A 16569-nucleotide genomic window follows, 5' to 3' on the forward strand; every position below is an offset into this window, starting at 1 on the left:
CTGGGTAGTTTATCTTTATTTACAGTGGTCTCTGTGTGGTTTATCTTTATTTACAGCGGTCCCTGGGTGGTTTATCTTTATTTACAGTGGTTCCTGGGTGGTTTATCTTTATTTACAGTGGTCTCTGGGTGGTGTATCGTTATTTACAGTGGTCCCTGAGTGGTTTATCTTTATTTACAGTGGTCCCTGGGTAGTTTATCTTTATTTACAGTGGTCTCTGGGTGGTGTATCGTTATTTACAGTGGTCCCTGAGTGGTTTATCTTTATTTACAGTGGTCCCTGGGTAGTTTATCTTTATTTACAGTGGTCTCTGGGTGGTTTATCGTTATTTACAGTGGTCCCTGGGTGGTTTATCTTTATTTACAGTGGTCTCTGGGTGGTTCATCTTTATTTACAGTGGTCCCTGGGTGGTTTATCTTCATTTACAGTGGTCCCCGGGTGGTTTATCTTTATTTACAGTGGTCCCTGGGTGGTTTATCTTTATTTACAGTGGTTCCTGGGTGGTTTATCTTTATTTACAGTGGTCCCTGGGTGGTTTATCTTTATTTACAGTGGTTCCCGGGCGCTTTATCTTTATTTACAGTTGTCCCCGGGTGGTTTATCTTTATTTACAGTCGTGCCCGGGTGGTTTACCTTTATTTCCAGTGGTCTCTGGGTGGTTTTTTTTATTTACATTGGTCCCCGGGTGGTTTATCTTTATTTACAGTGGTCCCTGGGTGGTTTATCTTTATTTACAGTGGTCCCTGGGTGGTTTATCTTTATTTACAGTGGTCTCTGGGTGGTTTATCTTTATTTACAGTGGCCCCTGGGTCGTTTATATTTATTTACAGTGGTCCCTGGGTGGTTTATCTTCATTTACAGTGGTCCCTGGGTAGTTTATCTTAATTTACAGTGGTCCCTGGGTGGTTTATCTTTATTTACAGTGGTCTCTGGGTGTCTTATCTTTATTTACAGAGGTCTCTGGGTTGTTTATCTTTATTTTCAGTGGTCCCTGGGTGGTTTATCTTTATTTACAGTGGTCCCTGGGTGGTTTATCTTTATTTACAGTGGTCCCTGGGTGGTTTATCTTTATTTACAGTGGACCGCGGGTGGTTTATCTTTATTTACAGTGGTCCCCGGGTGGTTTATCTTTATATACAGTGGTCCCTGGGTGGTTTATCTTTATTTACAGTGGTCCCCGGGTGGTTTATTTTTATATACAGTGGTCCCTGGGTGGTTTATCTTTATATACACTGGTCCCTGGGTGGTTTATCTTTATTTACAGTGGTTCCTGGGTGGTTTATCTTTATTTACAGTGGTTCCCGGGTGGTTTATCTTTATTTACAGTGGTCCCTGGGTGGTTTATCTTTATTTACAGTGGTCCCTGGGTGGTTCATCTTTATTTACAGTGGTCTCTGGGTGGTTTATCTTTATTTACAGTGGTCCCTGGGTGGTTTATCTTTATTTACAGTGGTCCCGGGTGGTTTATCTTTATTTACAGTGGTCCCTGGGTGGTTTATCTTTATTTACACTGGTCACTGGGTGGTTTATCTTTATTTACAGTGGTCCCTCGGTGGTTTATCTTTATTTACAGTGGTCCCTGGGTGGTTTATCTTTATTTACAGTGGTCCCTGGGTGGTTTATCTTTATTTACAGTGGTCCCTGGGTGGTTTTTCTTTATTTACAGTGGTCCCTGGTGGTTTATCTTTATTTACAGTGGTCCCAGGGTGGTGTATCTTTATTGACAGTGGTCCCTGGGTGGTTTATCTTTATTTACAGTGGTTACTGGGTGGTTTATCTTTATTTACAGTGGTCTCTGGGTGGTGTATCTTTATTTACAGTGGTCCCTGGTTTGTTTATCTTTATTTACAGTGGTCCCTGGGTGGTTTATCTTTATTTACAGTGGTCCCTGGGTGGTTTATCTTTATTTACAGTGGTCCCTGGGTGGTTTATCTTTATTTACAGTGATCCCTGGGTGGTATATCTTTATTTACAGTGGTCCCTGGGTGGTTTATCTTTATTTACAGTGGTCCCTGGGTGTTTTATCTTTATTTACAGTGGTCCCTGGGTGGTTTATCTTTATTTACAGTGGTCCCTGGTGGTTTATCTTTATTTACAGTGGTCCCAGGGTGGTTTATCTTTATTTACAGTGGTCTCTGGGTGGTGTATCTTTATTTACAGTGGTCCCTGGGTGGTTTATCTTTATTTACAGTGGTCCCTGGGTGGTTTATCTTTATTTACAGTGGTCCCTGGGTGGTTTATCTTTATTTACAGTGGTCTCTGGGTGGTTTATCTTTATTTACAGTGGTCCCTGGGTGGTTTATCTTTATTTACAGTGGTCTCTGGGTGGTTTCTCTTCATTTACAGTTGTCCCCGGGTGGTTTATCTTTATTTACAGTGGTCCCTGGGTGGTTTATCTTTATTTACAGTGGTCTCTGGGTGGTTTATCTTTAATTACAGTGGTCCCTGGGTGGTTTATCTTTATTTACAGTGGTCCCTGGATGGTTTCTCTTTATTTACAGTGGTCCCCGAGTGGTTTATCTTTATTTACAGTGGTCCCTGTGTGGTTTATCTTTATTTACAGTGGTCCCCGGGTATTTTATCTTGATTTACAGTGGTCCCCGGGTGGTTTATCTTTATTTACAGTGGTCCCTGGGTGGTTTATATTTATTTACAGTGGTCCCCGAGTGGTTTATCTTTATTTACAGTGGTCCCTGGGTGGTTTATCTTTATTTACAGTGGTCCCTTTGTGGTTTATCTTTATTTACAGTGGTCCCTGTGTGGTTTATCTTTATTTACAGTGGTCCCTGGGTGGTTTATCTTTATTTACACTGGTCCCCGTGTGGTTTATCTTTATTTACAGTGGTCTCTGGGTGGTTTATCTTTATTTACAGTGGTCCCCGGGTGGTTTATCTTTATTTACAGTGGTCCCCGGGTGGTTTATCTTTATTTACAGTGGTCTCTGTGTGGTATATCTTTATTTACAGTGGTTCCCGGGTGGTTTATCTTTATTTACAGTGGTCCCTGGGTGGTTTATCTTTATTTACAGTGGTTCCCGGGTGGTTTATCTTTATTTACAGTGGTCTCTGGGTGGTTTATCTTTATTTACAGTGGTTCCCGGGTGGTTTATCTTTATTTACAGTGGTCTCTGGGTGGTTTATCTTAATTTACAGTGGTCTCTGGGTGGTTTATCTTTATTTACAGTGGTCCCTGGGTGGTTTATCTTTATTTACAGTGGTCCCCGGCTGGTTTATCTTTATTTACAGTGGTCCCTGGGTGGTTTATCTTTATTTACAGTGGTCTCTGGGTGGTTTATCTTTATTTACAGTGGTCCCTGGGTGGTTTATCTTTATTTACAGTGGTCCCCGGGTGGTTTATCTTTATTTACAGTGGTTCCTGGGTGGTTTATCTTTATTTACTGTGGTCCCTGGGTGGTTTATCTTCATTTACAGTGGTCCCCGGGTGGTTTATCTTTATTTACAGTGGTTCCTGGGTGGTTTATCTTTATTTACAGTGGTCCCTGGGTGGTTTATCTTTATTTACACTGGTCCCTGGATGGTTTATCTTTATTTACAGTGGTCCCCGGGTGGTTTAAAATATTTACAGTGGTCCCCGTGTGGTTTATCTTTATTTACAGTGGTTCCTGGGTGGTATATCTTTATTTACAGTGGTCCCTGGGTGGTTTATCTTTATTTATAGTGGTCCCTGGGTGGTTTATCTTTATTTACAGTGGTCCCTGGGTGGTTTATCTTTATTTACAGTGGTCCCCGGGTGGTTTATATTTATTTACAGTGGTCCCTGTGTGGTTTATCTTTATTTACAGTGGTCCCTGTGTGGTTTCTCTTTATTTACAGTGGTCTCTGGGTGGTTTATGTTTATTTGCAGTGGTCCCTGGGTGGTTTATCTTTATTTACAGTGGTCCCTGGGTGGTTTATCTTTATTTACAGTGGTCCCTGGGTGATTTATCTTTATTTACAGTATTCCCTGGTTGGTTTATCTTTATTTACAGTGGTCTCTGGGTGGTTTATCTTTATTTACAGTGGTCCCCGGATGGTTTATCTTTATTTACAGTGGTCCCCGGGTGGTTTATCTTCATTTACAGTGGTCCCCGGGTGGTTTATCTTTATTTACAGTGGTCCCTGGGTGGTTTATCTTTATTTACAGTGGTCCCCGGGTGGTTTAACTTTATTTACAGTGGTCCCTGTGTGGTTTATCTTTATTTACAGTGGTCCCTGGGTGATTTATCTTTATTTACAGTGGTCCCTGTTTGGTTTATCTTTATTTACAGTGGTCTCTGGGTGGTTTATCTTTATTTACAGTTGTCCCTGGGTGGTTTATCTTTATTTACAGTGGTCCCCGGGTGGTTTATCTTTATTTATAGTGGTCCCTGGGTGGTTTATCTTTATTTACAGTGGTCCCTGGGTGATTTATCTTTATTTACAGTGGTCCCTGGTTGGTTTATCTTCATTTACAGTGGTCTCTGGGTGGTTTATCTTTATTTACAGTGGTCTCTGGGTGGTTTATCTTTATTTACAGTGGTTCGCGGGTGGTTTATCTTTATTTACAGTGGTCCCTGGGTGATTTATCTTTATTTACAGTGGTCCCCGGGTGGTTTATCTTTATTTACAGTGGTCCCCGGGTGGTTTATCTTTATTTACAGTGGTCCCCGGGTGGTTTATCTTTATTTACAGTGGTCCCTGTGTGGTTTATCTTTATTTACAGTGGTCCCTGGGTGGTTTATCTTTATTTACAGTGGTCCCCGGGTGGTTTATCTTTATTTACAGTGGTCCCTGGGTGGTTTATCTTTATTTACAGAGGTTCCTCTGTGGTTTATCTTTATTTACAGTGGTCCCTGGGTGGTTTATCTTTATTTACAGTGGTCCCCGGGTGGTTTATCTTTATTTACAGTGGTCCCTGGGTGGTTTATCTTTATTTACAGTGGTCCCTGGGTGGTTTATCTTTATTTACAGTGGTCCCCGGGTGGTTTATCTTTATTTACAGTGGTTCCTGGGTGGTTTATCTTTATTTACAGTGTTCCCCGGTTGGTTTATCTTTATTTACAGTGTTCTCTGGGTGGTTTATCGTTATTTACAGTGGTCCCTGAGTGGTTTATCTTTATTTACAGTGGTCCCTGGGTAGTTTATCTTTATTTACAGTGGTCTCTGTGTGGTTTATCTTTATTTACAGCGGTCCCTGGGTGGTTTATCTTTATTTACAGTGGTTCCTGGGTGGTTTATATTTATTTACAGTGGTCTCTGGGTGGTGTATCGTTATTTACAGTGGTCCCTGAGTGGTTTATCTTTATTTACAGTGGTCCCTGGGTAGTTTATCTTTATTTACAGTGGTCTCTGGGTGGTGTATCGTTATTTACAGTGGTCCCTGAGTGGTTTATCTTTATTTACAGTGGTCCCTGGGTAGTTTATCTTTATTTACAGTGGTCTCTGGGTGGTTTATCGTTATTTACAGTGGTCCCTGGGTGGTTTATCTTTATTTACAGTGGTCTCTGGGTGGTTCATCTTTATTTACAGTGGTCCCTGGGTGGTTTATCTTCATTTACAGTGGTCCCCGGGTGGTTTATCTTTATTTACAGTGGTCCCTGGGTGGTTTATCTTTATTTACAGTGGTTCCTGGGTGGTTTATCTTTATTTACAGTGGTCCCTGGGTGGTTTATCTTTATTTACAGTGGTTCCCGGGTGGTTTATCTTTATTTACAGTGGTCCCCGGGTGGTTTATCTTTATTTACAGTGGTGCCCGGGTGGTTTACCTTTATTTCCAGTGGTCTCTGGGTGGTTTTTCTTTATTTACATTGGTCCCCGGGTGGTTTATCTTTATTTACAGTGGTCCCTGGGTGGTTTATCTTTATTTACAGTGGTCCCTGGGTGGTTTATCTTTATTTACAGTGGTCTCTGGGTGGTTTATCTTTATTTACAGTGGCCCCTGGGTCGTTTATATTTATTTACAGTGGTCCCTGGGTGGTTTATCTTCATTTACAGTGGTCCCTGGGTAGTTTATCTTTATTTACAGTGGTCCCTGGGTGGTTTATCTTTATTTACAGTGGTCTCTGGGTGTCTTATCTTTATTTACAGAGGTCTCTGGGTTGTTTATCTTTATTTTCAGTGGTCCCTGGGTGGTTTATCTTTATTTACAGTGGTCCCTGGGTGGTTTATCTTTATTTACAGTGGTCCCTGGGTGGTTTATCTTTATTTACAGTGGACCGCGGGTGGTTTATCTTTATTTACAGTGGTCCCCGGGTGGTTTATCTTTATATACAGTGGTCCCTGGGTGGTTTATCTTTATTTACAGTGGTCCCCGGGTGGTTTATTTTTATATACAGTGGTCCCTGGGTGGTTTATCTTTATATACAGTGGTCCCTGGGTGGTTTATCTTTATTTACATTGGTTCCTGGGTGGTTTATCTTTATTTACAGTGGTTCCCGGGTGGTTTATCTTTATTTACAGTGGTCCCTGGGTGGTTTATCTTTATTTACAGTGGTCCCTGGGTGGTTCATCTTTATTTACAGTGGTCCCTGGGTGGTGTATCTTTATTTACAGTGGTTCCCGAGTGGTTTATCTTTATTTACAGTGGTCTCGGGTGGTTTATCTTTATTTACAGTGGTCCCTGGGTGATTTATCTTTATTTACAGTGGTGCCTGGGTGGTTTATCTTTATTTACAGTGGTTCCTGGGTGGTTTATCTTTATTTACAGTGGTCCCCGAGTGGTTTATCTTTATTTACAGTGGTCTCGGGTGGTTTATCTTTATTTACAGTGGTCCCTGGGTGATTTATCTTTATTTACAGTGGTGCCTGGGTGGTTTATCTTTATTTACAGTGGTTCCTGGGTGGTTTATCTTTATTTACAGTGGTCCCTGGGTGGTTTATCTCTATTTACAGTGGACCCCGGGTGGTTTATCTTTATTTGCAGTGGTCCCCGGGTGGTTTATCTTTATATACAGCGGTCCCTGGGTGGTTTGTCTTTATTTACAGTGGTCCCTGGGTGGTTTATCTTTATTTACAGTGTTCCCCGGGTGGTTTTTCTTTATTTACAGTGGTCTCTGGGTGGTTTATCGTTATTTACAGTGGTCCCTGGGTGGTTTATCTTTATTTACAGTGGTCCCTGGGTAGTTTATCTTTATTTACAGTGGTCTCTGTGTGATTTATCTTTATTTACAGTGGTCCCTGGGTGGTTTAACTTTATTTACAGTGGTTCCTGGGTGGTTTATCTTTATTTACAGTGGTCTCTGGGTGGTGTATCGTTATTTACAGAGGTCCCTGAGTGGTTTATCTTTATTTACAGTGGTCCCTGGGTAGTTTATCTTTATTTACAGTGGTCTCTGGGTGGTGTATCGTTATTTACAGTGGTCCCTGAGTGGTTTATCTTTATTTACAGTGGTCCCTGGGTAGTTTATCTTTATTTACAGTGGTCTCTGGGTGGTTTATCGTTATTTACAGTGGTCCCTGGGTGGTTTATCTTTATTTACAGTGGTCTCTGGGTGGTTCATCTTTATTTACAGTGGTCCCTGGGTGGTTTATCTTTATTTACAGTGGTCCCCGGGTGGTTTATCTTTATTTACAGTGGTCCCTGGGTGGTTTATCTTTATTTACAGTGGTTCCTGTGTGGTTTATCTTTATTTACAGTGGTCCCTGGGTGGTTTATCTTTATTTACAGTGGTACCCGGGTGGTTTATCTTTATTTACAGTGGTATCCGGGTGGTTTATCTTTATTTACAGTGGTGCCCGTGTGGTTTATCTTTATTTACAGTGGTCCCTGGGTGGTTTATCTTCATTTACAGTGGTCCCCGGGTGGTTTATCTTTATTTACAGTGGTCCCTGGGTGGTTTATCTTTATTTACAGTGGTTCCTGGGTGGTTTATCTTTATTTACAGTGGTCCCTGGGTGGTTTATCTTTATTTACAGTGGTTCCCGGGTGGTTTATCTTTATTTACAGTGGTCCCCGGGTGGTTTATCTTTATTTACAGTGGTGCCCGGGTGGTTTACCTTTATTTCCAGTGGTCTCTGGGTGGTTTTTCTTTATTTACATTGGTCCCCGGGTGGTTTATCTTTATTTACAGTGGTCCCTGGGTGGTTTATCTTTATTTACAGTGGTCCCTGGGTGGTTTATCTTTATTTACAGTGGTCTCTGGGTGGTTTATCTTTATTTACAGTGGCCCCTGGGTCGTTTATATTTATTTACAGTGGTCCCTGGGTGGTTTATCTTCATTTACAGTGGTCCCTGGGTAGTTTATCTTTATTTACAGTGGTCCCTGGGTGGTTTATCTTTATTTACAGTGGTCTCTGGGTGTCTTATCTTTATTTACAGAGGTCTCTGGGTTGTTTATCTTTATTTTCAGTGGTCCCTGGGTGGTTTATCTTTATTTACAGTGGTCCCTGGGTGGTTTATCTTTATTTACAGTGGTCCCTGGGTGGTTTATCTTTATTTACAGTGGACCGCGGGTGGTTTATCTTTATTTACAGTGGTCCCCGGGTGGTTTATCTTTATATACAGTGGTCCCTGGGTGGTTTATCTTTATTTACAGTGGTCCCCGGGTGGTTTATTTTTATATACAGTGGTCCCTGGGTGGTTTATCTTTATATACAGTGGTCCCTGGGTGGTTTATCTTTATTTACAGTGGTTCCTGGGTGGTTTATCTTTATTTACAGTGGTTCCCGGGTGGTTTATCTTTATTTACAGTGGTCCCTGGGTGGTTTATCTTTATTTACAGTGGTCCCTGGGTGGTTCATCTTTATTTACAGTGGTCCCTGGGTGGTGTATCTTTATTTACAGTGGTTCCCGAGTGGTTTATCTTTATTTACAGTGGTGCCTGGGTGGTTTATCTTAATTTACTCTGGTCCCTGGGTGGTTTATCTTTATTTACAGTGGTTCCTGGGTGGTTTATCTTTATTTACAGTGGTCCCTGGGTGGTTTATCTCTATTTACAGTGGACCCCGGGTGGTTTATCTTTATTTGCAGTGGTCCCCGGGTGGTTTATCTTTATATACAGCGGTCCCTGGGTGGTTTATCTTTATTTACAGTGGCCCCTGGGTCGTTTATATTTATTTACAGTGGTCCCTGGGTGGTTTATCTTCATTTACAGTGGTCCCTGGGTAGTTTATCTTTATTTACAGTGGTCCCTGGGTGGTTTATCTTTATTTACAGTGGTCTCTGGGTGTCTTATCTTTATTTACAGAGGTCTCTGGGTTGTTTATCTTTATTTTCAGTGGTCCCTGGGTGGTTTATCTTTATTTACAGTGGTCCCTGGGTGGTTTATCTTTATTTACAGTGGTCCCTGGGTGGTTTATCTTTATTTACAGTGGACCGCGGGTGGTTTATCTTTATTTACAGTGGTCCCCGGGTGGTTTATCTTTATATACAGTGGTCCCTGGGTGGTTTATCTTTATTTACAGTGGTCCCCGGGTGGTTTATTTTTATATACAGTGGTCCCTGGGTGGTTTATCTTTATATACAGTGGTCCCTGGGTGGTTTATCTTTATTTACAGTGGTTCCTGGGTGGTTTATCTTTATTTACAGTGGTTCCCGGGTGGTTTATCTTTATTTACAGTGGTCCCTGGGTGGTTTATCTTTATTTACAGTGGTCCCTGGGTGGTTCATCTTTATTTACAGTGGTCCCTGGGTGGTGTATCTTTATTTACAGTGGTTCCCGAGTGGTTTATCTTTATTTACAGTGGTGCCTGGGTGGTTTATCTTAATTTACTCTGGTCCCTGGGTGGTTTATCTTTATTTACAGTGGTTCCTGGGTGGTTTATCTTTATTTACAGTGGTCCCTGGGTGGTTTATCTCTATTTACAGTGGACCCCGGGTGGTTTATCTTTATTTGCAGTGGTCCCCGGGTGGTTTATCTTTATATACAGCGGTCCCTGGGTGGTTTGTCTTTATTTACAGTGGTCCCTAGGTGATTTATCTTTATTTACAGTGTTCCCCGGGTGGTTTTTCTTTATTTACAGTGGTCTCTGGGTGGTTTATCGTTATTTACAGTGGTCCCTGGGTGGTTTATCTTTATTTACAGTGGTCCCTGGGTAGTTTATCTTTATTTACAGTGGTCTCTGTGTGATTTATCTTTATTTACAGTGGTCCCTGGGTGGTTTAACTTTATTTACAGTGGTTCCTGGGTGGTTTATCTTTATTTACAGTGGTCTCTGGGTGGTGTATCGTTATTTACAGAGGTCCCTGAGTGGTTTATCTTTATTTACAGTGGTCCCTGGGTAGTTTATCTTTATTTACAGTGGTCTCTGGGTGGTGTATCGTTATTTACAGTGGTCCCTGAGTGGTTTATCTTTATTTACAGTGGTCCCTGGGTAGTTTATCTTTATTTACAGTGGTCTCTGGGTGGTTTATCGTTATTTACAGTGGTCCCTGGGTGGTTTATCTTTATTTACAGTGGTCTCTGGGTGGTTCATCTTTATTTACAGTGGTCCCTGGGTGGTTTATCTTTATTTACAGTGGTCCCCGGGTGGTTTATCTTTATTTACAGTGGTCCCTGGGTGGTTTATCTTTATTTACAGTGGTTCCTGTGTGGTTTATCTTTATTTACAGTGGTCCCTGGGTGGTTTATCTTTATTTACAGTGGTACCCGGGTGGTTTATCTTTATTTACAGTGGTATCCGGGTGGTTTATCTTTATTTACAGTGGTGCCCGGGTTGTTTATCTTTATTTCCAGTGGTCTCTGGGTGGTTTATCTTTATTTACAGTGGTCCCTGGATGGTTTCTCTTTATTTACAGTGGTCCCCGAGTGGTTTATCTTTATTTACAGTGGTCCCTGTGTGGTTTATCTTTATTTACAGTGGTCCCCGGGTATTTTATCTTGATTTACAGTGGTCCCCGGGTGGTTTATCTTTATTTACAGTGGTCCCTGGGTGGTTTATATTTATTTACAGTGGTCCCCGAGTGGTTTATCTTTATTTACAGTGGTCCCTGGGTGGTTTATCTTTATTTACAGTGGTCCCTTTGTGGTTTATCTTTATTTACAGTGGTCCCTGTGTGGTTTATCTTTATTTACAGTGGTCCCTGGGTGGTTTATCTTTATTTACACTGGTCCCCGGGTGGTTTATCTTTATTTACAGTGGTCTCTGGGTGGTTTATATTTATTTACAGTGGTCCCCGGGTGGTTTATCTTTATTTACAGTGGTCCCCGGGTGGTTTATCTTTATTTACAGTGGTCTCTGTGTGGTATATCTTTATTTACAGTGGTTCCCGGGTGGTTTATCTTTATTTACAGTGGTCCCTGGGTGGTTTATCTTTATTTACAGTGTTTCCCGGGTGGTTTATCTTTATTTACAGTGGTCTCTGGGTGGTTTATCTTTATTTACAGTGGTTCCCGGGTGGTTTATCTTTATTTACAGTGGTCTCTGGGTGGTTTATCTTAATTTACAGTGGTCTCTGGGTGGTTTATCTTTATTTACAGTGGTCCCTGGGTGGTTTATCTTTATTTACAGTGGTCCCCGGGTGGTTTATCTTGATTTACAGTGGTCCCTGGGTGGTTTATCTTTATTTACAGTGGTCTCTGGGTGGTTTATCTTTATTTACAGTGGTCCCTGGGTGGTTTATCTTTATTTACAGTGGTCCCCGGGTGGTTTATCTTTATTTACAGTGGTTCCTGGGTGGTTTATCTTTATTTACAGTGGTCCCTGGGTGGTTTATCTTCATTTACAGTGGTCCCCGGGTGGTTTATCTTTATTTACAGTGGTTCCTGGGTGGTTTATCTTTATTTACAGTGGTCCCTGGGTGGTTTATCTTTATTTACACTGGTCCCTGGATGGTTTCTCTTTATTTACAGTGGTCCCCGGGTGGTTTAAAATATTTACAGTGGTCCCCGTGTGGTTTATCTTTATTTACAGTGGTTCCTGGGTGGTATATCTTTATTTACAGTGGTCCCTGGGTGGTTTAGCTTTATTTATAGTGGTCCCTGGGTGGTTTATCTTTATTTACAGTGGTCCCTGGGTGGTTTATCTTTATTTACAGTGGTCCCCGGGTGGTTTATATTTATTTACAGTGGTCCCTGTGTGGTTTATCTTTATTTACAGTGGTCCCTGTGTGGTTTATCTTTATTTACAGTGGTCTCTGGGTGGTTTATGTTTATTTGCAGTGGTCCCTGGGTGGTTTATCTTTATTTACAGTGGTCCCTGGGTGGTTTATCTTTATTTACAGTGGTCCCTGGGTGATTTATCTTTATTTACAGTATTCCCTGGTTGGTTTATCTTTATTTACAGTGGTCTCTGGGTGGTTTATCTTTATTTATAGTGGTCCCCGGATGGTTTATCTTTATTTACAGTGGTCCCCGGGTGGTTTATCTTCATTTACAGTGGTCCCCGGGTGGTTTATCTTTATTTACAGTGGTCCCTGGGTGGTTTATCTTTATTTACAGTGGTCCCCGGGTGGTTTAACTTTATTTACAGTGGTCCCTGTGTGGTTTATCTTTATTTACAGTGGTCCCTGGGTGATTTATCTTTATTTACAGTGGTCCCTGTTTGGTTTATCTTTATTTACAGTGGTCTCTGGGTGGTTTATCTTTATTTACAGTGGTCTCTGGGTGGTTTATCTTTATTTACAGTGGTCCCCGGGTGGTTTATCTTTATTTACAGTTGTCCCTGGGTGGTTTATCTTTATTTACAGTGGTCCCTGGGTGGTTTATCTTTATTTACAGTGGTCCCTGGGTGGTTTATCTTTATTTACAGTGGTCCCTGGGTGATTTATCTTTATTTACAGTGGTCCCTGGTTGGTTTATCTTCATTTACAGTGGTCTCTGGGTGGTTTATCTTTATTTACAGTGGTCTCTGGGTGGTTTATCTTTATTTACAGTGGTTCCCGGGTGGTTTATCTTTATTTACAGTGGTCCCTGGGTGATTTATCTTTATTTACAGTGGTCCCCGGGTGGTTTATCTTTATTTACAGTGGTCCCCGGGTGGTTTATCTTTATTTACAGTGGTCCCCGGGTGGTTTATCTTTATTTACAGTGGTCCCTGTGTGGTTTATCTTTATTTACAGTGGTCCCTGGGTGGTTTATCTTTATTTACAGTGGTCCCCGGGTGGTTTATCTTTATTTACAGTGGTCCCTGGGTGGTTTATCTTTATTTACAGAGGTTCCTCTGTGGTTTATCTTTATTTACAGTGGTCCCTGGGTGGTTTATCTTTATTTACAGTGGTCCCCCGGTGGTTTATCTTTATTTACAGTGGTCCCTGGGTGGTTTATCTTTATTTACAGTGGTCCCTGGGTGGTTTATCTTTATTTACAGTGGTCCCCGGGTGGTTTATCTTTATTTACAGTGGTTCCTGGGTGGTTTATCTTTATTTACAGTGTTCCCCGGTTGGTTTATCTTTATTTACAGTGTTCTCTGGGTGGTTTATCGTTATTTACAGTGGTCCCTGGGTGGTTTATCTTTATTTACAGTGGTCCCTGGGTAGTTTATCTTTATTTACAGTGGTCTCTGTGTGGTTTATCTTTATTTACAGCGGTCCCTGGGTGGTTTATCTTTATTTACAGTGGTTCCTGGGTGGTTTATCTTTATTTACAGTGGTCTCTGGGTGGTGTATCGTTATTTACAGTGGTCCCTGAGTGGTTTATCTTTATTTACAGTGGTCCCTGGGTAGTTTATCTTTATTTACAGTGGTCTCTGGGTGGTGTATCGTTATTTACAGTGGTCCCTGAGTGGTTTATCTTTATTTACAGTGGTCCCTGGGTAGTTTATCTTTATTTACAGTGGTCTCTGGGTGGTTTATCGTTATTTACAGTGGTCCCTGGGTGGTTTATCTTTATTTACAGTGGTCTCTGGGTGGTTCATCTTTATTTACAGTGGTCCCTGGGTGGTTTATCTTCATTTACAGTGGTCCCCGGGTGGTTTATCTTTATTTACAGTGGTCCCTGGGTGGTTCATCTTTATTTACAGTGGTTCCTGGGTGGTTTATCTTTATTTACAGTGGTCCCTGGGTGGTTTATCTTTATTTACAGTGGTTCCCGGGTGGTTTATCTTTATTTACAGTGGTCCCCGGGTGGTTTATCTTTATTTACAGTGGTGCCCGGGTGGTTTACCTTTATTTCCAGTGGTCTCTGGGTGGTTTTTCTTTATTTACATTGGTCCCCGGGTGGTTTATCTTTATTTACAGTGGTCCCTGGGTGGTTTATCTTTATTTACAGTGGTCCCTGGGTGGTTTATCTTTATTTACAGTGGTCTCTGGGTGGTTCATCTTTATTTACAGTGGCCCCTGGGTCGTTTATATTTATTTACAGTGGTCCCTGGGTGGTTTATCTTCATTTACAGTGGTCCCTGGGTAGTTTATCTTTATTTACAGTGGTCCCTGGGTGGTTTATCTTTATTTACAGTGGTCTCTGGGTGCCTTATCTTTATTTACAGAGGTCTCTGGGTTGTTTATCTTTATTTTCAGTGGTCCCTGGGTGGTTTATCTTTATTTACAGTGGTCCCTGGGTGGTTTATCTTTATTTACAGTGGTCCCTGGGTGGTTTATCTTTATTTACAGTGGACCGCGGGTGGTTTATCTTTATTTACAGTGGTCCCCGGGTGGTTTATCTTTATATACAGTGGTCCCTGGGTGGTTTATCTTTATTTACAGTGGTCCCCGGGTGGTTTATTTTTATATACAGTGGTCCCTGGGTGGTTTATCTTTATATACAGTGGTCCCTGGGTGGTTTATCTTTATTTACAGTGGTTCCTGGGTGGTTTATCTTTATTTACAGTGGTTCCCGGGTGGTTTATCTTTATTTACAGCGGTCCCTGGGTGGTTTGTCTTTATTTACAGTGGTCCCTGGGTGGTTTATCTTTATTTACAGTGTTCCCCGGGTGGTTTTTCTTTATTTACAGTGGTCTCTGGGTGGTTTATCGTTATTTACAGTGGTCCCTGGGTGGTTTATCTTTATTTACAGTGGTCCCTGGGTAGTTTATCTTTATTTACAGTGGTCTCTGTGTGATTTATCTTTATTTACAGTGGTCCCTGGGTGGTTTAACTTTATTTACAGTGGATCCTGGGTGGTTTATCTTTATTTACAGTAGTCTCTGGGTGGTGTATCGTTATTTACAGAGGTCCCTGAGTGGTTTATCTTTATTTACAGTGGTCCCTGGGTAGTTTATCTTTATTTACAGTGGTCTCTGGGTGGTGTATCGTTATTTACAGTGGTCCCTGAGTGGTTTATCTTTATTTACAGTGGTCCCTGGGTAGTTTATCTTTATTTACAGTGGTCTCTGGGTGGTTTATCGTTATTTACAGTGGTCCCTGGGTGGTTTATCTTTATTTACAGTGGTCTCTGGGTGGTTCATCTTTATTTACAGTGGTCCCTGGGTGGTTTATCTTTATTTACAGTGGTCCCCGGGTGGTTTATCTTTATTTACAGTGGTCCCTGGGTGGTTTATCTTTATTTACAGTGGTTCCTGTGTGGTTTATCTTTATTTACAGTGGTCCCTGGGTGGTTTATCTTTATTTACAGTGGTACCCGGGTGGTTTATCTTTATTTACAGTGGTATCCGGGTGGTTTATCTTTATTTACAGTGGTGCCCGTGTGGTTTATCTTTATTTACAGTGGTCCCTGGGTGGTTTATCTTCATTTACAGTGGTCCCCGGGTGGTTTATCTTTATTTACAGTGGTCCCTGGGTGGTTTATCTTTATTTACAGTGGTTCCTGGGTGGTTTATCTTTATTTACAGTGGTCCCTGGGTGGTTTATCTTTATTTACAGTGGTTCCCGGGTGGTTTATCTTTATTTACAGTGGTCCCCGGGTGGTTTATCTTTATTTACAGTGGTGCCCGGGTGGTTTACCTTTATTTCCAGTGGTCTCTGGGTGGTTTTTCTTTATTTACATTGGTCCCCGGGTGGTTTATCTTTATTTACAGTGGTCCCTGGGTGGTTTATCTTTATTTACAGTGGTCCCTGGGTGGTTTATCTTTATTTACAGTGGTCTCTGGGTGGTTTATCTTTATTTACAGTGGCCCCTGGGTCGTTTATATTTATTTACAGTGGTCCCTGGGTGGTTTATCTTCATTTACAGTGGTCCCTGGGTAGTTTATCTTTATTTACAGTGGTCCCTGGGTGGTTTATCTTTATTTACAGTGGTCTCTGGGTGTCTTATCTTTATTTACAGAGGTCTCTGGGTTGTTTATCTTTATTTTCAGTGGTCCCTGGGTGGTTTATCTTTATTTACAGTGGTCCCTGGGTGGTTTATCTTTATTTACAGTGGTCCCTGGGTGGTTTATCTTTATTTACAGTGGACCGCGGGTGGTTTATCTTTATTTACAGTGGTCCCCGGGTGGTTTATCTTTATATACAGTGGTCCCTGGGTGGTTTATCTTTATTTACAGTGGTCCCCGGGTGGTTTATTTTTATATACAGTGGTCCCTGGGTGGTTTATCTTTATATACAGTGGTCCCTGGGTGGTTTATCTTTATTTACAGTGGTTCCTGGGTGGTTTATCTTTATTTACAGTGGTTCCCGGGTGGTTTATCTTTATTTACAGTGGTCCCTGGGTGGTTTATCTTTATTTACAGTGGTCCCTGGGTGGTTCATCTTTATTTACAGTGGTCCCTGGGTGGTGTATCTTTATTTACAGTGGTTCCCGAGTGGTTTATCTTTATTTAC

The sequence above is a fragment of the Scyliorhinus torazame genome, chromosome 23, assembly GCF_047496885.1.
Source record: "Scyliorhinus torazame isolate Kashiwa2021f chromosome 23, sScyTor2.1, whole genome shotgun sequence".
NCBI classification, from domain to species: domain Eukaryota; kingdom Metazoa; phylum Chordata; class Chondrichthyes; order Carcharhiniformes; family Scyliorhinidae; genus Scyliorhinus; species Scyliorhinus torazame.